Source organism: Anguilla rostrata, chromosome 1 (assembly GCF_018555375.3).
Source record: "Anguilla rostrata isolate EN2019 chromosome 1, ASM1855537v3, whole genome shotgun sequence".
NCBI lineage: Eukaryota > Metazoa > Chordata > Actinopteri > Anguilliformes > Anguillidae > Anguilla > Anguilla rostrata.
Window position 1 is genome coordinate 38,394,804 of NC_057933.1, and position 26,587 is coordinate 38,421,390.

The following is a 26,587-nucleotide window of genomic DNA, read 5'->3' on the forward strand; positions in this document are numbered from 1 at the left end:
AAAATCAGACTTAGAAGTGTAACGTCAGCAAAATAATTATTTGTGATGCCAGCTCAGTAACATTAGTACGGCTAACGTTAGCTAACAACATTAGCTAGCTAGCTAACGTTGTTAGCTATGTATTCTTTTTAGCTTGCCTGCCCAGTGCCTTGCCAGTTTACATGCTAGTATGAAAGATTAAAAATAAAAAAAAGCCATTACATATCATCACTCACATTACATTCATTCAACATTATCCCTATACTAGTCAGATTAGTATAGCACTGTCACTATTATTTTTTGTAATCTACAGTAATGTTTGTAATAATATAATAAATGGGCCCCCAAAAAATTTGTGGGCTCCAAAAACTTTTGCACGCACCCTAAACTAAAACTCCCCTTGGGGCTAAGCCCCTGATGTCTTTGAATCCTAGAAACGCCCCTGGTCCAAACAAATGCTATAAGCCTTTAAGCCGAAAGATGAAAAAGAAAAAATCTTTTAAAAAATATATAAATGTAGCTGCAAGCAGCAATGTTGGGGGCCAAGCACCGAGGGTGAACCGCAGAGCATTGAGTACAATTTCTATCTTTCTGAAATGTCTGCAAAAATATAAACAAACTTTTGCAACAATTTAGTTGCCTGCATATCACAGTTGAGTTGCTGGGGTGCACTGCATGCTTCAATGGGAGAGGGTGACAAACAGTGTGAAGGGTTCAGTCCTTTCTTCTCCCCAGTCCAGTGCATGCACACATATGGTCCCCATGTTGGTGGAGCACCAGATCAGTTGTCTCTCTGGAGCAGAAGTACCCCTTGGAGCTGTTGACTTTTCCCCCATTGACTGCTGTACATCCTTGCCTTTCTGCCTGTCCTGTTCTCCCCCACAATTGATCATGCAATGTGAAATGCAAGTAAAGCATGCTACCCAAATATGAGAAATGTAGGCTATGGATGAACTGTTATGTTCACTGGGTTCCAGCAAAGCTGGTTAAAGTCAGACTGAAATTGCTTTGCTTATATTTTGTACTACCCTTGGTGGTAAAATAGACAGTGTCAGCTGTATTATCAAATCATTTACAATTTATAATTTTTGGTTTTGAATGATAGAAATTAGTGTTTTAAAAATCACTGCGCCACCTACTGTGCTTTTTGCCACATTTTTAAAATTGCTGCTTCTTGACGTCAGGAAGCGGTCTCATTTGCATGCAGCCTATCACAGCATATATTTGCTTATGATTGACATTGAGGGCTAGGCTGCATTTGCCACTGTCAAGTCTGGCAAACATGGCACCTTGCAAGCGGCATTGTTGTGTTGAAGGATGCACAAATACTGACTCACTACACGCAATCCCGAAGGACACAAATTTAAAAAGTGGGTAGAATTTTTATCAGGTTCATTAGTAGCAGACAACATAAGAGTCTGCAGTCTGCATTTTAAACCACACGACTTTTTGAAATTGGGGCAAAAACAGAGTGGATTTTGCAAAGAACTGCTACTGAACCCTGGAGCAGTCCCCACTGTCCAGTTGTAGCGGGGTTGTCTCTACGTTGTGTTTTCTAGTAAAGATGACATGACAACTGCTGCATGGGATCTGCATTTATTGCTGTACAGAGCGTTAAAAAGATTGTTGGAAGCAGGTTCACTCGCAACTTCGCTCTCAATGGCGCGATAACCGGATATTGTTGGTAACAGGCTTGCTCCCAACTGCGCCTGTTAAAATATCCAAAACATCTTTTAATGTATGTATGTATGTGAAACACATGTACTTTTCCTATGCAGTACAAAATCTAAGAAAATGTATATTATTCTGAGAATGGCATAGTATTATCACTTCGGCCAAGGCTGTAGTTGACTAGCACCATATAGCAACTTAAAGTAATAATCTCAAAGATTTTCATTAAAATAAATGTCTGTTAAGTCACTATCTATCGCTGAATTAGGTAACACAATGGTGATTGAGCCTATTATTATATTAATATATATTATTATTATTATAATTTATGATTAAAGAACTGGGTGTCTGTGGCGACATTCTCGGGAAAAAATCAGAAGCGGCGTATAGTTAGTGACGCGTTTTCCATCACCCATCAGTGGTTGGTCCGCCAGAGAGGGTAGGCAGAGCTAACGCAACAGGCTCGCTCTTCAACTCACTTGTGTGTGAGCGGCGCACTGTTTTTTTCGGTGTCTGCTAGCCTTACAATAACAGAGAAGGGGGGGGGGGGGGGGGTTATGGAACCCTAATAAGTTTTTGTGTAGACATGAGGTCATATTATTTGTTGATATAGATTTCATTTCATAGATTACATTTGATGACAATGTAACGTTACTAAATTACACAGCTATTTGCACAGCTAACGCTAGCTACTGGACCATGTCAAGAAAGGCAACGTTAGTTTAGACAACGTTGCGTACAGTATCCGTCTCTCATATCAGGTAACGTTGCGCTAGCTAGCTAGCTAGCTAATGTAATTAACACAATCTAATGTCAGCTAACAATTATAAAAAACGCTAGCTAACGCTACCGACTAGTACCAACCTCACAAACCGTCTCTCGAATGCAATGCTACCTTGTTGCAATGTAGCTAACTAAAAAGTCAGTTCAGATCAATGATTCGCAACAAGACTGGATGAAACTTGCAAAATTCCAAGACGTCTGATTGTAAACGTTCTAAAACTGCACTTGGCGATTTGTCAAGGTGGGTCTTTTGAGACCCCAGGCAACGGTTTCAGATGCTCTGCAACGAACCAGTTCATACCGCTGCAATTTTCTCTGCAACATTCTAAAACTGTTTTGTCTCGTTGCGAATCACTGATCTGAACTGACCACGTTACCGTTATTTACATTGCTATCAAGTTCATCAATATATTTATCAGAATAAAGCCGGGGTATAGGTGGAGCAGAGCTGGGTCTGATTTCTGTGTAAAGATGTCAAGCCAGAGAAAACTAAATAAAAGAATACAGCAGTATGGATTAGCGTTGTTATTATTTGACTACGCTTCCTCGTATGTTCCTTCAGCCTTGATGCCCTTTTTTGATGAAATCTCCTTGTCATGGTTCTGTGTTTTCCTGTCTGTGTTTCCCTTGTTGGGCCGCCAGATGGCGGAACTTCTGTTTTGTGTCCTGCTCCCCCCTGTTAATTGTATGATTGTTTCCAATTGTCTCGTTATTATATCATTGTTCCCACCTGTGTCTTGTTATCCCCTCCTTTTCTGGGTTGATTGTTTTTTGAGTTCACCTGTGTCTTGTTACCCCCTGTCTATTTAAGTTCTTTGTTCCCTTGACTCGGGTGCTGGTTCCTTGTGTTTGTCCCTACGTATGTTTGCTCAGACCATTTGTACCTGCCTTGTGCTCTGCCTGCCTGTGTTCTGCCCTGCCCGTGTTCTGCCCTGCCCGTGTTTGTGAGTTCCTCTTGTTTTCTGTTTTATTTAGATATTTTTTGAGTTTGTGTTTTTGCCCATCGTGGCCTTTTCTGTTCCCTGTTTGTTTGCCTTTTTTGCCAGTAAAGTCTTTTGTTCCCCTCCCATTTTGCATTTGTGAGTTTTGTCCTTCCGCTTTTGGGTCCGTACTCCCCACGAGTCCTGACACTCCTTTGATTTATTCTTTTTGTTCTGATTGCTAATTTAACACCCAGCTCAGCTTTATTCTCGAACAGTTTAGCTAGCAAAACCAGAAACACCAGGGGTAACATTTTGCAAGGCAGTTGTTTCAAAAATATTACACAACAGTCATTCACGAAAAGACTGTTTATTGTGCATGAGATACATAATTGCACGAGCCACAGAGAATCCCGCAAATTCTTCTCTGTAGTGTAAAGACATTCATACCGGGCAAAAAGGTGGATAAAGAACGTTTGTGGAAATCGATCATCACTAATTCTACCCTAGGTCTGCTACAGCATTTTAACCTGGCTCGGCAGTGTAAAGACAGTTTAAGTTAGCCTAATGTTAGACAATGAATGAGTATGTACATAACATTACTTTTATAACAACCATTTTTTATTCAAGTAAATAATAAGTGTTATAGTTGGCGTGGCCGAGGTGCCAACTGACTGACGTCACACAGGCGACACTGGTTGGATCTGGTTGGATCTACGGGAAGTGAGGTCCAAAAACACACCTGCAATTACCGCTTCTCGCCATTGGTACCGCCATAGAGAATGAAACGGAAATCTTCGAGATTGTAACTTTAAGCAAATAGCTATAATAAAAAAATGCACGACAGAATGCAACTTAAAAATACGTTGAGCAGTCCCCACAATTCGATCAAGCACAGTATGGAGCAGTACGGAGGATAACCACAAAGTAAGTCTTATATTATTATATTTTGGATGTATAATTACCTTCGCCTGGCTTACAAGGAGGATAGGTAACAGCTACATTCGCTAATGTTAGCTGGCATAGATGAAAAGCAATCTTAGCATCAAAATAATTATCACACGAAATATAAAGCAGCAATTCAGGAAAGCCAAATATTATTTATCTAGCTAGCTACGGAGATTTGTTGACTTTGTGCAATATGACAACTCATTTAGCTTTACCTATCTACTGAAATGTAACCTGTCACCCTATTATTTTATTTTGATGGCTGTCACAGTCAACATTTTCAGACGGTCCGCCCACTAGCTGTCACTCAAAACGCAAGGAGTATGCCCTCGACCCCGCCCACGCAGTATCTGACCTCCATAGTAACATGATAGTAACATTTTTGTGACATGTCCAAAAGTATAAATTTTTAACATTAAAAAAAAAAAAAAACATTTTAAATCCATTTAAAAACAATTTTGCAAGGGTTTAGAATATAAATAATGACACAGTATTTCAAATTTCAGTCCAACTTTAAGCAACACGCACCACTTAATGTGTGCACAGTGACAGTCACTATTGTAGAATCCTATGTGCACTTGATTACAGTCTTTGTGCAAGTATGACCTGCTTGCAGCTCCTGTCAGAGTGTGAATGTGGGGGAGGGGAGGGGGACTGAAAGATAAAATGCAGTCTGTGTATTTGAACTAAATTCTATGAGAAAAATCACTGTTGTTCGGCCAAGATTTATCATAGCAACTTATACTTTGGCATGGACTGCAAACCTTATACAAATATCATCCATACCAAATTTTCTGTTTAATGGATATATGTGCTCTTTTGAAATGATGATTTCAATATTGCAATTTTGAAGTGGTGCTGAACATACTGAACATGCCTGTCAAATTTCAAAGTTTTTGTGCATGGAAAGGGGGTGAAAATGTAGTGAGCGTTGGAAGAAAAATAATAAGAAGAATCATAATCCTAGCAAAAACATCAGGGGTCTTACACACCCTTGGTGCTTACTCCCCCCCTTTTCAGTTAGATGCCTAACTGAAATTTGTGAATTCTTTGCTAATGTGTTGCTAACACATTTTTGTATTAATATATGGGCCAATAATATTTTTAAATGATTCTTGGCCACAGAATTTGAAAGCCTTGTGCTGAGGTTGGCTTGCTTTCCTCCTAGGCAAAATGCCAGGTTTTCAATGGATGGGGTTAGCTGGGGTCTGATAGAACCTAAGAACAATTCTTTCTAAATGATAGTTCATGTAATAGCAGTGAAGGAAGCTACTTATGACAGGCCCTTGTGCAAGATTTTTTTATGGGCCCCATCTCACCCTCAGATGCACCACTAGGCCTAGCTATTTCACAGTAGACAATGTGTTTGGTTGTACGAGTTAGACTGTTGGGAAGATAGGTCAAGGTAGACATCAGAACCATGAACAGTGTTCATGTAGGACAGTGTTTGGCTGCAGGCTGGTGGGAATATTAACAAACAGTCACTGAAACAAACATCACAACTAGCAAGGCCAATCGCTTGCTTAGGCCTACACGACAACACATCAAACCAAAAAAAGAACAAGCACGAAACCGACCAGAGCCATGGCGCAACTTGGCGAACTATATAGCTAGCTATAGCTAGCTAGCTATGGCACGTCCTCACCTCTGTAACGTTATTTGTCCTCCGTGTGTCCATACATCTGTATCGGTGGTTGTAGCTGTGTGTCCTCAACTCCTACTCATAGGGGCAGGATAGCATCCGTAGGCGCTAACTAGGTTAACTAAAGTAGGTGATCCGTATGCGCTAACTAGGTTAGCTAAAGTAGGCGAAACGCAAACATGATAGGGTTAGCTAAAGTAACGTTTAGGCGATAAAGCTGTGCTTAAAAATGTTGTGCCGTAGCACCTGCGCATGCGTCCCACCAAACGTCCCTCAAAGGTCATCCGTAAGTAAGTGAGTGAGTGAGTGACCACAATTTGCCATGCATAGCCCACGGCGGCAGTTCCTGCACGCCGTGGGAAAAAGAGGCATGGTTGGGCACAGCGGCTCACACTATTTATAGGCCTACAATGCATGTGATAAATTTAGAGTTTTGTACACTCATCACTGGGCAAGGACTTCACGTGCCAGCTAGCTAGGAAGCAAGTATTCCGACAACCATAACCCACATAAGGTTTAACCACTCTAGCTAGCTACAAAAAACATTACAATAAAATCCACCTGTTAGTGCCTTGACTCTTTATCTCCTCAAAATCTCAAGAGCTACAGGGGGCAATGCATGATGAATATCCTCCAATGTATGACACCAGTGCTTGCGCTAGCCTATGGAATGCTGCACCTTTGGAACACAGGACATTTCAAAATCTGTGTTTACACTAATTCACTCGCATTCTGAGAAACATAACTACTGTAGCCGTAACATGCCAGCTCACAATATTAACGCAATGAATGTATGTCGTTCATAATTTTATTATGACACTTGTAACAGAAGTTGGATGAAATAGTGGGAGCAGGATGGAATAAGCTATAAAAATGTTTTAGCATTCTGATCAAAACATTTTGTTTTCCACACAAGCTAGTAATATTAAAAAACCTTACAAGTGATTTCTGTTTAATTTACTCATGTTGAGCAACCTAAATTACTCCAGAACAGAAGTAATTATTTTGTTATGGTTCAAGTCTGGGTCATATTTTTAAAAAACCCTCCTGCGTTAATGCAACCACTGGACACTAAGATAGACGAAAAAGGCATAATCCCCAAGATTGCTATATGGGAATCATTTTTAAAAAAATCATTGTACAACCTCTGAATTTGGAAAGTTGGGTTTCAGATATTTTACACCTTACAGTTGGAACAATCTTCAAAAAAAAAAACTTGACAAATTATTTTCAATTGTTGACTTCAAACATGTAATTCATGACTCTGTGATTGAAATATGCTCCTTCTTTTAACCTCTGCTCTGTTTTTTAATTACTGTTACACTGCTGTCTCATTCCCCATTTGATGTTTGTAACTCATTAGTCTACTGCCATGTATAACTTTGTAACTTCGTGTTTTAGGTGAGGTCCCCCTTGCAAAAGAGATTTTGATCTGTGGTGTTTTGCCGGTTAAATAAAGTAAAAATATATATTTAAAAAATATATATTTCATAACTATCCATTCTAAGCAGTTTACCACCACCCACACCCATCCTACTTACAGTTTCGAAAACATGTCGATTAGCCTACAGTTACCCTCATCCGAAATTTTATGATCAAGGTTTACTGATTAGCTCTGCCACTTTTCAAATCAAATACAATTGTTGAGACACACGGCAGCAGCCCAGTTCAAACAGAGTGGCACCATCATAATTCCAAAACCAGTCCACTTGAAAAGCACGCTATCTAGCTACTCACCCTCCCAGACCACGGACCCCAGTGCACCTGCACTGCCTGTGCCACTGCCCTTTTGCCACTTGCCGCATGGTGTTTGTAAAATCATGTCACTTTTTTTAATGAAATGGCAATAATTTCATTAAGAAATTTAAATATTAAGAATGCAATCAAGTGTCACTTTGAATTCGGTTTCCCCAGTTTTAAGTTAACGTTTTAATGGAAAACGAATAGGCTACTTTGAAGCTTAGTTAGCTAAAATGCCATGGCATCATTACAAAAATGTGAAACAGCAGCATCTACAATTGACGAATGGCAACATTTCCAGATCAGCATGTAAAGAAGCTATGAGTAAAGCACAAATGCAAGTAAACTATAGTAACCAAGAACCAAGTACAAATTCTAAATACATATATGCATAACATATTTATAATAACTACGTGGTTTGCTTTGAAGGATAGGTACAGATATGACACTTTGAGCTGTATTTTCGGAACCAATGTCGCATGGAGCATGGACACAGTGAATAGCGCAGTGCGTGGCCAGATGGACATGGGTAGTGAATGTTAGTATTTTCAGGGAAACTGATCTGGGTTATACTATATATTAACATATCAGTGGGTGTGGGAAGCTGGTTTTATTAATAGCTAATCAAATTACCTATTTTAAGTCCCTTTAAAAGGATGATACTGTCACGGTGGTGGGGGGTTAGGACCCAAACGCAGAGTGAGGGGGAAAACACAAAACTCCAAACGGTAAATGGAAACAAGGACTTTACTTACAAAACAGGAACTAAAGCAGGGAACAAAAGGCCTCGCAGGGCAACTCTCAAAAAACAAAGAAACACTTCAAAACACAGGAAACAAAGAAACTCCAAGAATCCAAAAGCACGTAAAAACGGAACATGGGCAGAAACACACAGGGAGCTACTCTCAGGAGGAAACACGCAGAGCAGAAACATAACCAGAAGCACACACAAAGGATCCAGCACCCGAGTCAGGGAAGACAAGCACTTAGACAAGACACTGATGAGCCACAGCAGGGCACAATGCACAATCAGGCTACAGAGAGGGAAGGGAAAACAAGACAACCAAAAAACAATTGAATAATTGAAAACAATACAATTAAACAGGGTAAATGAACAGAACTAAAAACGGAAGTGCCGCCATCTGGGAAACGCAGACAAACCACAGAACCATGACAGATGCTGCCAATTTCAGTAGTCTACAGGTGCAATGGAAGATGAGAATATATACTAATCAGATGTTTCTCACAAGATGTTCTTTTGCAAGAGGTGCAGAGTTAGAGTCCAAAGAAAATCTCATGAACAAGCAAAATTTGTTTGAATTTGTTCTGTAAGATTAAAACATTGCCAAAATGCTTATTATGGACCAGTTTTAATTTCCCAATAAACATGTAGCTAAATCTCTTAAATGTGCTATGCTATAACTGAGGAATAATGACAACAGTTGCTTGAAGTATTATTAAACTAAATAAAACGAGGGTAGATCACAAAATGACATCAAATTCCATACACAGCAGTACAATGACTCAATGTTACTCACATTAAAGAATGAAAAATTATAATGCATAAATCCATCATTAATTAATGGCATGACAACTGAACTGAGCAGGATAGGATGAGTTGTGGTTGTCATGTTTTAAACACACTTATTTAGATCATTTATCTCCCAGTTCCAAATCAGCATAGGTTTCACTTGTATTACTTACCTATAGACATTGCTAAGCTACAAAACAGCAAGTCTATCCCCTTGCGGCATGGTTGTAACATATGTAGAATTTAAGTAGAACATTCATATAGATGGTGTGAGGCAGGACTGGGGGTGACCACTGCTCATGTGGTGGACCGACAGGACAAAACAGAAAGTTTGGCTTACCACCTTTTATTTGTCCAAAACACCAAAGTAATAAAGACCCACAAAAAAACACAAAAACAGAAAACTTAAAATTCAAAACACACACAGAGCAGAACACAGACAGAAACCAGGCAGGAACGAACAGGCGGCAACACACAAACACAGGCAAGCAGATACATTCAAGTTAGAACAAACACAAGGAACCAGCACCCAAGTCAAGGGGACAAAGAACTTAAATAGACAAGACACAGGTGAACTCAATACATAATCAAACGAGAGGGAAGGGAAAACGAGAGACAGGTGGGGACGATGATTAAATAACAAGACAGGTGAGAACAATGATAGAATAATTAAAACCAATAATACAATTAACACAGGGAGGGAGAACGAACTGAAACACAAAACTGAAGTTCTGCCATCTGGCGGCCCAACAAGGAAAGACAGAGACAGAAACACAGAACCATGACAGGTTCTACCCTATTCAAAATATCTTCTTGACCATGAGTGGCAATGACATTCTGTGACCATCAGTAATTAGAAATAATGTATACATTCCAACATATTATTTTAATTTATCACAAATATTATTATTTTATGTAAAAAAAAATACTGGACAATAGCATAACTGAGCCACCAGTCCCCCTCACTGTAGGGGTCGAGCATTCAGGCCTGTATCGTTCTCTTAGTGTACGTTACACATGCACTCGCCTGTTTCTCAAGAATATGGTGATGACTTATCTGACCATATTAATTTTTCCACATCTTTGTATGCTAGTGCCTATGGTTTTTGCACCACTGAACTCTCAAATGTACCATCATCTTTGTAATGATGGGTTTATGCACTGAAATCATACTATAATAGCCCTCTCTATGTAGTTGTTGACAAACTGTTCTTACTGATACAGTCTGATCACGGCCTGCATTGACATTCTCAGATGCTCTTCTGTATTTCCTTACATATGGCACTAATGCACAAGCATCATGGCCAGTGTGCCCTCAACTACCATATTAACTGATGTCTTTCCCATAGATCTAAATGCAGATGCCACTTTAGTCAATTCACTTTAGTTAATTCAGCAGTCTTTGTGACTGAAGCTCCTGCCACCCGTTTTCCTCTTGCCATCTTGATCCAAAGTCAAGGTCAACTGGACCTGTTCAGCATTTTTATACATGCCACAGAGCATGATAGGATGTATCATGCAGTACACATGGAAGCATCTGCATTCGGTATGTTTCTCCACTCATTTATTAAAGTTTTTCCTTTAATTTGTTCAAGCTGATTTTATTTCCACCAGTAAGACACACTACATGGCCAAAAGTATATGTACACCTGAAAATCGCATCCATGTGTTTGTTGAACATCTCATTCCAAAACCATGGGCATTTATATAGAGTTGGTCCCCCCTTTGGTGCCGTAACAGCATCCACTCTTCTGGGAAGGCTTTCCGCTAGATTTTGGAACATGGGAACTGTGGGGATTTGCTCCATTCAGCCACAAGAGCATCAGTGAGGTCAGGCACTGATGTTGAGTGACAAGGCCTGGTTTGCAGTCAACGTTCTAATCCATCCCAAATGTGTTAGATTGGGTTGAGGTCAGAACTCTGTGCAGACCAGTCAATTTCTTCCAAAACTGAACTTGGCAAACCATTTCTTATGGACCTAACTTTGTGCACGGGCCATTGTCATGCTGAAATAGGAAAGGGCCTTCCCCAACTGTTTGTTGCCACAAAGCTGGAAGCACACAATTCTCTTTAGTGTCATTGTATGCTGCAGCATTAGGATTTCCCGTCACTGGAACTAAGGGGCCTAACCCAAACCATGAAAAACAGCCCCAGACCATTTTCCTCCTCCACCAAACTTTATTGTTGGCACTATGCATTGGGGCAGGTAGCCTTCCCATGGCATTTACCAAACCCAGATTTGTCCGACAGACTGCAAGATAGTGAAGCGTGATTAATCACTCCAGGGAATATGATTCCACTGCTCCTGAGTCCAATGGCGGTGTGCTTTATGACGCTCAAGCTGACTCCAGTGCTCACTCAGATGCTTGGTATTTCACATGGTGATCTTAGGCTTGTGTGTGGCTGCTCGACCATGGAAACCCATTTCACGAAGCTCCAGATGAACAGTTCTTGTGCTGATGTTGCTTCCAGGGACAGTTTGAAACTCGGTAGTGAGTGTTGCAACCGAGGACTTACAATTTTTACATGCTACTTGCTTCAGCACTCAGTGGTCCGATTTTGTGAACTTGTGTGGCCCACTGCTTTGCAGCTTGAGGTGTTGTTGCTCCTATATGTTTCAACTACACAATAACAGGACGCTTAACCAGGGCAGCTTTAGCAGGGCAGAAATTTGATGACCGGGGGCCTCATTTATAGAACAGACTTACGATCAATTTTGATCTTAAATGGGAAATATACTTTATAACACTTCTGCTTCTCATGACTGATATTGTCCTTCTAATGAATGTCGCCTTTCATTTTTCGATTAGTTATTTCACTTTAAATGTCTAACGTTACTAACAAAGACCTTTTTTTAGCGCAAGTCCACATAGTAGTACGGTTTCCGGTTTTTTCTTCTTCTTCGATTTCATTTCGTGGCAAAATCGAGAAGAAGCAAAGCAAAACATTCCGTTAACTTAGCGTTGAAATCAAACAAATTAACGTCTGCTAGCTTTTGTTTGATGCAATATCAGTGTAATAATGATGAGGTGCATTGTACCCTGTTGTTATAATGCCCCCGTTAAACTTGCCTTTCATAGTTTTCCACGTGATGCAACTTCGTGCCAGACATGGCTGGATGTAATCAGACACCCCAACATAACAGCTGAAGAAGTTCGCAAACGAGGACTGAGGGTATGCAGTGACTACTTTGAAGTCACCGACTACCAGGGCGACCGCCTGAAGCCTGGAGCTGTACCCACCGTTTTCCCATCGTTGGTTGAACCGCTCGAGGTAGGTACTATGCGGGCTGGCTAACACTATCGTGTCTGTCTGTGATACAAATAATGTCTACCATCAGTTGCCGTTTGTCCTGGGAATAGCCTGTGGTTCCTCAATCTCGGCCCGCTCCTGACTCGCTCTCGCACGATCAGCCTGAAAATTAGCCAGCTCTTCTTCTGTGTATTCCGGCTCGAATCGATAGGGCACAAGCAATCCCATGATCAAAAACAAAATCTCCTTCATCCTCAGACATTTTCGGTTTCGCTAGCTAGTAGTCATACAACACTATTTCTACCATGGACATATATATATATGTATATATGCCTATGATTTCTACAACCAACCTAATGTTATTGTCTGCATGTACGCCCACATCAGAAGTCGCACAATGATATGCATCCTCGAGTTCGACACCAAACTGCCTGGGTCTACTTCCTGCATTTGTAAAGGAAAACAACTAAACAGCGTAAATTATTAACATAATGAAATAACTAATCAAAAAATGAAGGGTGACACATTAATTAGAAGGAAAATATCAGTCATGAGAAGCAGAAGTGTCCCCTTTAAGTATGACTTACGCAGAAAACCACGTATAAGTATTAGTATATAGTATTTATAAAACCTTACTTTGACGTGGAAATGATCTTATCGCTACACAAAGTCTAGACTTGATACAAGTGATTTTCCTGCTGGTTATGTAGGGGTATTGCAGTTTTGGATGCATATGCGTCCAAGCCTGTGGTGAACTTTGCTTTAGCTTTATGAACAATTTGATAGGAATTATCAATTAAAGGTGTGAGGACTTAATTGCCAGAGGCAAGGTGTTTTGAATTAAAAACAGGGGGCGATGTTCTATAAATAGTGTGTCAAATTAGAAAAAAGTAACCATGGCTGTTCTTCGGTTATTGGAAGACATTGAAAACTGTAGACTGGAATGACTTTTTTTGCGCATGATGATCTTCCAAAAAATTTGCTTTTCTCTCATGGTCCATGGTTATTCCTGACTAAACCTTCATATGTGCTAGCATTATATAAGGGGAAATCGCTGATTGTAAGGCACGTTCAGGTGCCATCAATTTTAAGTTAATTTGAGATTTATAGATCACAGGCGCGTAAGTTACAAACGGGCTTCTTAGAACCTGCTTAAGCAAGGTTTTTTATGCTCAGTATCTTTTATGAATTGAACGTAAGCACACTGTCGGAAATTATCTTAAGACTAAGTTCAAGTATAAATCTAAGAACATTTTTATAAATGAGGCCCCTGAATTGTTGGAAACGTGGATTCCTATAACAGTGATATGTTGAACGTCACTGAGCAATGTTTGTTTATGGAGATTTTATGGCTGTACGCTTGATTTTATGAACCTGTTAGCAATGAATTGTCAAATCCACTAATTAGAAGGGATGTCCACATACTTTTGGTCATCTAGTGTATGTTAGCCTGCTCAGTTATGTTGGTATGAACTAATACATGTAGGAATTTGTAATGCTTATTCTTGTTTAACTAACAATTATTTCTACATTTCTGTTTTACGTTGTTACATATTACATTTATTATGTGAAAAAGAGAGAATGCAAAATATTTCATTAGTCATCAAACTCAAGTACTGTATATAAATGCAGTCTATCCATAATTCATGGCAGTACTGTAGCTATCATTTTACATTATATTAAAATTAAGATCGTTTAAGTTGTGTTTATTATCATTCTTCTCCTTACAGATGGGTGTAAGAAAAACAATGCAATACAGTACCCCAGGGACCACAATGCAGTATAAGAAATGCCTCAGACAATTAAAAATAAAAATACAGTAATTAAAATTTATAAAAAGACAATGAACAATAAATGCAAAGTATGCACTTGTCCTGCTACAGAGATTTCGCTATTTAGACAAGTCAAATTGGACAGCATATGATCCATCAAAACTGTTTATTAGCTTTTTAATAGACTGTAATCCTGCATGCATTGCATGGGAAATTCCCAAAATTCCAATCCGCCCTACGATGGGCTATGCTTTATGCCATAGACCTGGTCTGGGTACTCTTCAGTTCAGTACAAATGTCAGTATAAACTGTTTTAAATGAGTGCACGCATTTATTATACAGATATCAAAAATGGAAAGAGGCTGTTTTTTGTTCATTTTTTAATTTGAACAATGTGATTTTTATTCAGTAAAATGTGGAAATTATCATTAAACACACAATTTTCAGATTCTTGTCGCTTTCACTTTTTCCCCACAGCGTACAGGAACTGCCGCTGTGGGCTATGCATCGCAAATTGTGGTCACTCACTCATTCACTCACGGACAACCTAAGAGGGACGTTTGGTGGACGCATGCGCAGGTGCATCTCCCAAAATCACCACTTCGTACGGCACGGGATTTTTAAGCACAGATTAATCGCCTAATATTGCTTTAGCTAAGCCTAACATGTTAGCGTTTCGCCTACTTTAATTAACCTAGTTAGTGCTGTTAGGATACAGAAAGTTTGTGCTGTAGGAGACAGACAGATTTGTGTATTCCAAAACCTCACGTGCATGTGAGAGTCCGCCATTGTTTTACAAAGACAACCAATAAGACACAGTGGTAGAAATTGCAGCCTATAGGGCAACTCTGTATAACAAACAACCAATCAGAGTTCATGCTGTATTCTGCGCACAAATTTGAATATATGTAAATGTAACTGTATAAATAAAGGGTGGATTCGTCTTCCAGAACTTCGTTGTTTTCCTGACCAAAAAAAGTGAGTAAACGGGTTTTACTACCATTGGCTTGGCGAATTGGACGGCAAAACTGCGGAAGTCTGGAACGCTCCACCTAGTGGTACGATAACGTATATCTTGACCGGTGTAGAAGCGATCAGTTGTTTGTGCTTAAAAACTGTGTCTTTTGGTATAACGTCTGTGTAACGTTACACGATTGTTTGTTATAAATATCAGTGCTGATGATGTGTTACCAGTGCTGCTGACTGTGATATAGGCCTGTGTATTAAGCCTATTGTGACCGGGTGTTTGTGAGTCACCCCTGCCTATGGAAAGTGTGAATCCAGGCTAAATTCTACACGTGGTTGCGTGGCCGTGGTAAGCGAGTGTGTCGCCCACAGCACAGAAGTGATTAATTTTCACTACTGGGTATTAGGTCAAAAGATACCTAAGAAGCGCAAAGCCGCATCTTTGTTTGTTCGTTTAAGGGAGAGTCAGTCAGTGACGCCCCGGGCCCAGGGTTGAGAGACGGAGTTTCTTTCACGTGGGTAGTCTGTCTCTGTTTCAGGTCGTGAGAGAGCGTGTGTGTCGCACTCCCGACAAGTTTTGTGGACATTATTGAATTTTACGTTTAATATTGGCCTCTTAGTCTTTATTGTTTCGTGTTGGTTGTCTTTAGTAACCTATTAGCCAGTAACGTGCGTTTATACAGAGAGACGTAACTTATTACCAACAAAGTATAATTCGCGAGCAAAAATGGCCCCAAACAAGGAGAATGCAAACGGGAGTATAACCACATATCTGCAGCAAAAGTATGTAAAGCAAGCAAAGGCGATGAGTAAAAATGGCTGGGACCCCGAAGGATCCACGCCGGATTCCTTAGAATGGTGGGGGAAACAAAAAAAGAATAGGACGGCTTACGGTACCATTGTACTAATTACGGAGCATATGAGGCTCATAGAGAAGTGTGACGAAATGTATAATCGGCTACAAGCACAAGATACGAAATTAGCTGGTCTGCGTAAGAAGATAGAATCTCTTGAGAACAAAGGCAACAGCTCTGACCAGAGCACAGCGCTTGCGTGCATTCCGACTGAAATAAAAGGTGTTCCATCTTTGTACCCAGATTTAAATTGTCACACTATAACTGACCCACTGTATTTTGAAAAGGAGAATAAAACGGTGCCCATGGCACCTATGGTTACTAAAATTCGCGGTAGAGGAAATGAACAACGACTGCATGTTGATCACGTTCCTTTAAGCCTGATCGAAATGAGAGCTTTATTAAAGGATTTGCCGAATCTTAATGCGCAAGACGACAATTTACCGTTTTGGCGACAACTAAATGAGCTACAGCGTAGCATGTCTCTACACCCTCTAGACATGTTTTCAGTTGTGCGTGCAAAATGTCCAGTTTCAAGCTGGAACAAAATTGAACCAGCTGATCTCCGACAGGAACCATGGGCATCTGGCCCCTGGGCGAATCATAATGAATTACAAAACGCGATTACCGGTTTCTGCGAGGCTGTAAAGACTGCTTTAGGTAAAGGTGCGCCAAAATGGCATTGTTTCACGGCAGTAGTACAAAATAGCTTGCCCTTTGCTGAATACGCCGATCGGAAGTATGAAGCATTTGAAACGCATTGTGGCTTCCCTAATCCAAATAGAGACATGGCTGTTTTTACGCAACAATTACTGGCAGAGGCTGCCCCGCATATTCAGAAGGTACTAGCAATCGGCATACACCCGGGTAATACGTTTAGTGACATTGTTTCGTGGGCCTCGCGATTAGAGGAACAGATACGGAAGAAGAGTTCAACTTTACATCCCATTGCTGCTGTTCGCTACAACTCTCTGAAGTGCGATAATTGTGGGAAAACGGGCCATAGCACGGATCGATGCAAAGGGAGGGACTATAGGAGAAGTAGGCGTAACACCCCCAAACAAAGAAGCAGATAAATGCTTTCGATGTGGAGAACAGGGACATCGAGCGCCACAATGTTTAGCTGCCCTACCTAAGGCGCACGCCTCCAGTGGAGAATACGCAACCTCAGACAAAGAAGCTGGGCCTATCGCGCACTGCTCCAATGACGATTACGCGCATTTGAACCGAGAACAACTTGTCGCCATGTTAAACAGTTTGAAAGCATAGGAATTACCGGCCTCCTTTTCAGTCAGTAGTATAGAAACTCAGGCTCATTGCAGACCGTATCTTAGTGCGTGGGTAGGAGGCCGGCCATGCGATATGCTAATTGATACTGGCGCTTCTGTTTCTATCACTGACCTACCGCTCCCTTGTACAAAGCATTCCATTGATCTTGCTGGCATTGGGGGTAATTCTGTCCGCGCATATAAATCCTTTCCAGTACTTGTGGAATCCAATAATGCTTATTGGACACACTCATTTTTCATTTGTAGGACTGCAGAAGGTACCATCCTCGGTTCTGACGGCATGAGATTACTGAAAGCTACTGTTGCATACTCGCCTATGGCTTTATCAGTTTGTGACGCTTCTCATAAACGCAAGACATTGCCATTAGCTGCTCTTTCCCATACTGCTATAGCATCTGTTGCAACACCTATTGTCCATTCCTGGGATTTGACTAACAAGTTCCAAGCTTTATGTGCAACATTCCCTGCATGCTGGTCTGTGCACAAACTGGATTGTGGAGCTGCACCATTACCACCACTTGAGGTAACAGGGAGTATAGCCGGGCACCCACCGCACGCGTATCGACCGCGAGCGCACTACGCGCGTATTACGCGCGTAACTGAAGCGTAGTTGAAGTACTGTTATTACAACGGCAGCGGGCGACGTCGTCTCCACCAGATGCGAACGCGTCGCGTACCGGCTGCGAAGCTCGCGCGACACAAGCGAACTGAAGCGTAGTTTTTCGCTTCTGTTCTATTTTTTCGGCTTGTCGCGCGTCACGGTGGCCTGTTTATACACAGAAATATGCTCTAAAATGCTAGGTATACATGCTCTGATTTATATTTCATCCTTATATTACTGGGGGTGTGTCCCTAGTTACCTCCCAGATATTTTATAAGCAGCAAAAAAAAAAAATACAAGCCTTTTCGTTTTGTAAAAATAAATAAATAAATAACTGGTTCATACTAATTCATATCCCTTCAAGTTTAAACTTATCTTTATTATTATGATCATTACATATTCTTCACAAAGTTGGCACGCTTGTTAACCAAGCAAATAAATTAATACCGTTGTTAGATTGTTATGCAGGCTACGTTGCGATTTAAGTTTATGGTAATTCTTTAAAGCGTTTACTTTCTCACGTATTTACATAAAAAAATATTAAGAAATATTACCAAATTAACAGAATGAAAAAGGTCTCTCACCAAGTATTCACTTAACCCATAATCAAAAGTCCTGAACAAACGTGAAATACACGATGTAAGCCCACTGCAGACTGCGAGAGCTACTGGGAATATATAGCTTTTACGCAAGCCTTTGCGCGACACAAACGGAACCAGTGGAGACACCCTACGCGTCGCGTCGTGCTGCTTCGCCCTGCTGTTTACGCGACGCTTACGCGACGCGTGCGGTGGGTGCCCGGCGTATGCCCTCACCTGTGAAACAATACCCGATTAAACCAGAAGCTGCTCAAGCAGTTGGCTCAATCATTCAGTCCTTGCTTTCACAGGAGGTCATTGAGCCATGTGTCTCACCCTGTAATTCTCCTGTCTGGCCTGTGCAAAAACCAGATGGCTCATGGCGCCTGACAATTGATTACAGAACGGTTAATGCTGCTGCAGACAAACTTGCTCCAATTGTTTCTGACCCAAACACGCTGCTTGCTGATATCAAACCTAGTCACTGTATATTTTCTGTGATAGACATTGCCAATGGATTCTGGGCCCTGCCTGTTGCTGAAAACTCAAGAGCTTGGTTTGCCTTCACACACCAGAACACGCAATACACATGGAAACGCATGCCTCAGGGCTTTCATAACAGCCCTACGCTTTTCCATCGCGCAATGGCCAAGATTCTAGCAACAGTTTCATGGTCTCAGTATGAAGGAACACAGTGCCTCCAATATGTTGATGATATTCTCTTGGCTTCTTCTGACCCTGTCTCTCATTTCCAGGCTCTGGAAGCTTTACTCAAAGCTTTGGAAAAATACAATATGAAAGCAAGTCCAAAGAAGGCCCAAATCGCACAAGACGCTGTCCAGTATTTGGGCTTTACCATATCCCAGGGCTCGAAGCAACTCACTGTTGACCGGAGAACTGCTATTGCCACTGCTCCGCGTCCCCGCACTGTCCGTGATGTTCGTAAGATTCTGGGACTTTTTAACTTCTGCAGGAACCACATACCTGACTTTTCTGTTATTGCAACACCAATCAATGCTCTTTTGAAGGGCTCCCATCGCCCATTGGAGACCGTTGATTGGACAACCGAGTGTGAAGATGCATTCAGCACTCTCAAATCTGCTCTCACTTCTGCCCCTGCTTTAGGTTTCCCTTGTTCTGACCTCCCGTTCTTTCTATGGTCAGCTGTGAAACAAGGCCACATGACAGCCGTTCTTACTCAGCCCCATGGAGGCATACAACGCCCCGTTGCTTACTATTCTTCTCGCCTGGATTCTGTCGCTTCTGGTCTTTCCCCTTGCTTACAGGAAGTGCAGGCTGCCGCCACAGCAGTAACGGTCTCCGCTGCACTAGTCTCAGGAGCTCCACTCTCTGTCAATGTCTCTCATGCTGTGCATAACATACTAACCCAAGGCCGTTTCTCTCGTGTTTCAGCAGCCAGGTGGACTAGATGGGAAGCCATCTTGTTAGCTCCGCTTATCACACTCATCCACTCCCCAGCTGTGAACCCAGCCACTCTCTTACCTGTCGAGGGAGACGGGGAGCCACATGAGTGCCCATTGTCTCCAGATCACCCATCCAATTCAGACATCTCTGAAACACCTCTTTCTGACAATGATTTCTCACTTTTTGTTGATGGATCTCGTTTTTACAATGGGGCCCACCCAGTTACAGGATATGCAGTTGTTGACATTGCTGGTCAGGTAATGGCATCAGGCCGCCTTCCAAGTTCAGATTCAGCACAGGTGGCTGAACTTGTTGCCCTCACTCATGCCTGTGAGTTGGGTTCTGGGAAACGACTTACTATATACACTGATTCCAGGTATGCATTTGGTGTTGTCCATGACTTTATGGTTAACTGGTCATCTCGGGGTTTCCTGACTTCATCAGGTACCCCGATAAAAAATGGGGGGGTTGTTCAGAATCTCATAACTGCCTCTAAACTACCAAACAAACTAGCAGTTGTAAAAGTGAAAGCGCACACTAAAGGACAAGATGCAATCAGCTTGGGTAACCACTGGGCAGATGAAGCTGCCAAAGCAGCAGCTTTAAATGACTCCCTGCCTACTTACAAAATTGCAGCTATTGACATGTCGGGTCCAACTAACATTGACATAGCTAAACTACAGGATGCCTGTACAAGAGCTGAAAATGGACGTGGATTGAAAATGCATGCACTCTTAATGATGACAACATTTGGCACACACAGGACGGGAAAGTTGTTGCCCCTCAGAGCATCCTTTCATTGCTTTGTGAAGTATACCATGGCATTGCACACAATGGAGAAAGAACAATGCGGCACAACATGTCACTTCATTGGTGGTCTCCCAAAATGACCAAGGTAATGAAAGATTTCGTTAGGCGTTGCATCATTTGTGCAAAAAGCAATCAAGGTCCAAAAATAAAAGTAATGATGAAACACCAGCCACGGCCTACTCGACCCTTTCAGCAAATCCAGATGGATTTCATTGGCCCTCTTCCAAAGAGCCATGGAAAAGAACACTGTCTCGTTCTCATAGACCACTTCACACGCTGGGTAGAAGTTTACCCTGTAGCCTGTGCAAATGCCGCAACCACGGCAAAAATAATCGCATCTGAATTCTGCCCACGCTGGGGCCTTCCCTGCTACATAGACTCAGACCAAGGGACCCACTTCACCAGTAAAAAAATGAAACAGGTATGTTCGTACCTGGGAATCAAACAAAAATTCCACTGCCCTTACCATCCTCAAAGTTCAGGTCTGGTCGAAAGAACAAATCGAACACTGAAAGAAAAGCTGACCAAGGTGTTGCTGTCGAAGGGGGGAAGCTGGGTCCAAGGCCTCCCAGCTGCACTCATGGCGATGAGAGCAACCCCTAATGCAGTAACTGAACTGTCTCCCTACGAACTAGTGACTGGCAGAGCCATGTCACTAGCCCCTGGCCTTTGTAAGGGGTCAGAAGACTCTCTTATAGTGGGAGATGCATTGCTGAAGTATTGCCAAAACTTGAATGAAGCGGTGAAAAACCTAACCTCCCAGGCTTTGTCATTACAGACTCTGAAAGATAAACAAAAGGAGGGGGGGCAAGAATCGCAGACATATGAACCTGGACAATGGGTTATGATAAGAGCCCCTCATCCTAGATCTTTCCAACCTCGATGGCAAGGACCACACCAGGTCTTACTAACCTCTGAGACTGCTCTTCGAGTTACAGGCATCCCGGTCTGGATCCACCAATCCCGGACCAAACCATGCCCATCACCCGAAGACCTCAAAAAGCCTGAAGAACTCCCTGCCACGGACGACTGCAGCCTTCACGAATCAGGTGCAAACGTTCCAATTTTTTCACATACTCAACCAAATTGAGCATTCAAGTTATGCTCCCATCCAACATGCTGAATTCATTTGTAATTATAATCACAGTTTTGAGCCATGGTGGAGTAAGTGCTGTGGACAATAACATTTACATGCAATTAGTTCACATGACAGCCAAACATGCAAATAAGACTGGCTGCTATGTCTGTGGATTAATACCACATTCTGTCGCACTTGGTGTTCCAATGATGTCCGTACCTATCGCCTCCAAGTATAACACTGCAGATAGCGATAGCAAAAGTGAACTTGTTACCAGACCTAAACATATATGTGATCCTGAACCCATTAACATTGCTCTGTCTCTTGGCCCATATCTGTGGTGCCTCAAACAAAATGGCTCTATTTATGTTGGAGAGACCCTGGACTGCAATACGGTTATTAACTACCATGATAAACCTGTACAAAACCACACAGCTATGGGAGTCTATTGGGTTTGTGGGAACAATGCCCAGGGTTCGTACGGTCATGAAAAACCTGGAGAAGTCATTGAAATTTAAAATGCAATTTCCAGGCCCTGGAAAAGTTATGGAAAATAATATTTTTTGAAAAGTTTTGGAAAAGTAACGGAAACACAGCTAAAGTTGCATCAAACATAATTACTAATTAATCCAATCGTAAAAATAGTATGTATAGTAATAAAACGTAAATTGTCACGTAACCTTCGCGGTATTTTGGTGGTGTGAGAAGTTAATTCAGTCTGGCTCAGTCTGTTTACTGGCACGCCCAACAGGCACGCTTCTGCTAATGTAGCAGTTGGTAAACGTAGGCCCTACTGTGCCGACAATATGCCAGGGAAGTGCAGCTTCAATAATATCTCAGGGCTCGAAATTAACTTTTTTACTTCGTAGCACTGGTGCTCCCAACTCCTAAAAAGTTAGGAGCACCCACCAAAATGTAAGGAGCACCAACAATATGTGCAATCGATTTTTTATTGATAAACGACAATATAACAGTACGGTTTACAAGCAACAGTTAAACTGTCACGCATAAAATGTGACTCTTCAAGGAATTGCGTGTTATGCATTCAAACGACAAAGAGCTTCTCGTCACATTAATACCGCTAATTAAATCAACCGCCAGTAAACTGCATCGGAGAAATGAGCTGTTTCAAACGGGTCGCTACACAAAACACTAAGTTAACGTTTAAAAAAAATGCCGTAAGCGTGCGCTTCAACTTTTCAGCTTTCGATAACGCTAATAAATTGAACATAAACTTTTGTCTTTAGGTAACATTAGTTAACGCGTTAGCTCTTTGTGTCGCGTGACAGTGGAGTGCAGCGAAAGGGAGTGATTGAAGGCTAATATTAACCAATTTAAAATCAGCATTAAAGGTAAGAATGTCAAGCTCACGATTGGTTAGAAGGGTTACCGTCAGCTCCCAAGGCACATACTGAGTGTACTAACTAGCGAATGTAGCCTACAGAGAAAGACGTTCGACTGGAAAAACTGACAAAAATGTTAAACTATTCGAATTAAAATATGAGAGAATGTATCTAAGTGTGTCTGTCTGGTGTTTATTTGTTTTAGAGAGGCACCATATGTTTCAGATGCAGACCTAATTTTACTTAGTGTTACAATAAATAATTTTAAATTGTCCCGCTGAGATAAAGTCATTTGTTTTGGTCATGGATATTCAGTTAAAGGTTGTGGAGAAGTCATGGAAAAGTCATTGAAAATCATTGGTGAAAAAGTGTATGAACCCTGAATGCCTATTCTGAGTTGCCTAATTCATGGTCTGGTATCTGCGCCTTAGGACATTTGGTCCCGGCCATGAGAATTACATCTATTCTACCGGACCGAGTCAGATATGAAAGATCAACTGACGTCTTTGGAACTCACCATCAGTCTGTTTGGAACAGAGCACTTGGTGCTCTCATTCCTACTTATGGGGTTATGTCCGCTCTAGATCAAATTGGCGACCTCTCCAAAGAGGTAGAGCTTTTGGCCAATAGCACGGCATTAGGTCTAGGCAAAATTTCAGAGGAATTGACAGCTGTCAGAGTGATGGCTCTACAGAACAGAGCTGCATTAGATTATATCCTCTCAGCTCAGGGTGGGACATGTAAAATAATTGGCATCGAATGCTGTTCCTATATTCCCGATAATCAGGATGACCTGAAACGTGTGATCTCAAAAATCAATAATGTTTCCCGGTCCGCACATGAAATATCACCTACAACACCTGGTTTTCTTGAATGGTTATCGAGCTATTTGGGTGACCTTGGCAAAATTGTAGTTGAATACATTTTTCTGATTATACTGGGATTAACTGTACTGGCATTGATAATTAAAGGTGTGAAATTAATTTTCGTACAGTTAATCTGTGGTAAAACTAATGAGCAAACCACACAAGTTGTTCACTATACAAAGACTCCGACAGCATACATAATATAGAACCAAGTTGTAATAACTTGGGAGTACTTGATAATGCCCTCACATGGTATTCTGTTTTCTTCCTCATATGCCGGAGAGGACACTCCCATGACACCATACCGGCGCAGAGGACACCACCCCTCCAAGACCATGTTGCTGCAAACCAGGAGTAAATTGCAAGAAATCCCACCAAGCCTTGAATCGAGCCTTCCCTACCAAACCAATGTCACTATCCATCCAGCCAGCAACAGAAGGACTTTTTTCTTTACAAGTTATGTTCTTGGAGTACATCTCGTTCGCCCGTAAGGGGGACGTGAGGGAATTTTGCCTGAAGTTTTCCTAACACAGGTTTTTGACAGGTTTTCGCCCTCACCCTGAACAATGACTAAATAAATGTAACTGTAAAATTGACTTAACCATGAGATTCATGTTGTGTCAAAAGGAGGGACTGTTAGGATACAGAAAGTTTGTGCTGTAGGAGACAGACAGATTTGTGTATTCCAAAACCTCACGTGCATGTGAGAGTCCGCCATTGTTTTACAAAGACAACCAATAAGACACAGTGGTAGAAATTGCAGCCTATAGGGCAACTCTGTATAACAAACAACCAATCAGAGTTCATGCTGTATTCTGCGCACAAATTTGAATATATGTAAATGTAACTGTATAAACTCCACAAACTCTAACAGTTGAATGGAACATTTTTGTGTGAATCCCTGTTGCTGGCTTTCTGTATAATAAATGCTTCCTGATTTTTAAACACTAACTTCGGATCTGCTTCTACCTGGAACGACGGTCACTATTGTTCTTGGCAACATTTCTGGTTACCAACAGTGCGTACCACCGATACAGATGTATGGACACACAGAGGACAACAAATAATGTTACAGAGATGAGGACATGCCATAGCTAGCTAGCTATATAGTTAGCCAAGTTTTACTCATGACACTATGTACAGGTGTGCCTGGGTCTGGACGGTTTCGTGCTTGTTCTCCTAATTGTCCCAATACTTCAAGACTGAACAATACTTCAGGCTATTATAGGACCTTATTGGAATACTTAAGAAAAAGCCTACCATAGACATACTATAGAGATCATAACATACTATACATGACTATAGAATTTGTATTATAGGAATCTGATCCGGTAGGAAAACTAAAGTATTTTTGTAAGATAAACTAGCTATATGAAATAGATATACTACTTTTACTTTATAATACTTTTCTCACGTTCACTACTATTTATAGTTATGAATGAGTAATGTTTTTAAATGTAATGTTTTAATGGGGTGTTGCAGACAGTACATACATATAGTAATTGTTTGTATGTGGGTAGATACAGAACAGAGCAAGGTAACATAAATGTAGAAACGTGAGGTTTGCTGATAAGAACGTTTTCTACAGTAGCCAAGTGAAGAAATATAGTTAGTATAAATGGCACAATGGTCAGCTGGTCTAACGTTTTAAGAAAATCAGTACATTTGCCATCTTGAAATGCATATGGCTGGCCATGAGTGACTTTTGGCAAACATATGCATTGAAAAATTCTGATATTCTGATAAGTGCAAAAGAAATAGTTCAAAAGCTATAGACAATTATTAGTTAGCAAATATAAGTGTAAGAAAATGTTAGAGTAAAATATGAAAAGATCCGCCTGAGGGCAAGGTGGGATTTGATCGTCTGACTTTGTGCTTATCGGTCTATGACATTGCCAGTGCGCCACTATCAAGTAACTGTTCAAGGGTGTGAATTGTCTTGGTTAAATGTGTCTGTGGTTTTAAAGAAGAAGACAGGCCAGTAAGCAGAGCTACGGCTGAATCCATATGGCCTGGTGATATTGTAGCCTGGTAACTGGGCGTGTAGATGGTATGTCATAATGCAGTCTATACATTCGGTGAACGCCGGGTAGATGTGGTGCAAAAGCAATTGTTGAGAAGTAGTAGACAATTATTAGTGAGCAAAAAAAACATATTTCAGAAATTTTCTTTAGGTGACCTTGTGTCTCAACGATTCATAGACCTCGACATTACAACTGAGCCACGAATTGACTAGCTGTCAACACTGGAAATTGTCTTGGGGAAAAAGATATAAGTCTGTTGTGTGTGTGTATGTCAGATTTTGATTGGCTGGTGTAGGTATACATGTTCAATGGGGAGACATATTCTTTGTGGGCTAGGAGCATTTCTGGCAGGAAAAATAAGACGACGAAGGAGAAAATGCAAAATCCCCTTAGTTTGGGGCTTTGTTGTGTGGACATGTGAATTTGTTTATGAATTCTGTCTGTTGAAATGTCAGAATGTACAGAAATGAATGTTTTTAAGGGCTGAGTGTCTGTGGCTGTTGCGGTTATTTCTG

General features: G+C 41.2%; 1 protein-coding gene and 1 long non-coding RNA gene across 3 annotated transcripts in view; one reads left to right on the forward strand and one right to left on the reverse strand.

Annotated features, from left to right (window-relative positions):
• Window positions 1-26,587, reverse strand: part of prkd1 (protein kinase D1) — a 350,726-nt gene that overhangs the window by 74,342 nt on the left and 249,797 nt on the right. The window lies entirely within an intron of this gene.
• Window positions 19,047-22,173, forward strand: LOC135239477 (uncharacterized). Its single transcript, XR_010325381.1, has 2 exons — window positions 19,047-20,846; window positions 21,540-22,173. It is a non-coding gene; the product is annotated as an uncharacterized LOC135239477 (long non-coding RNA).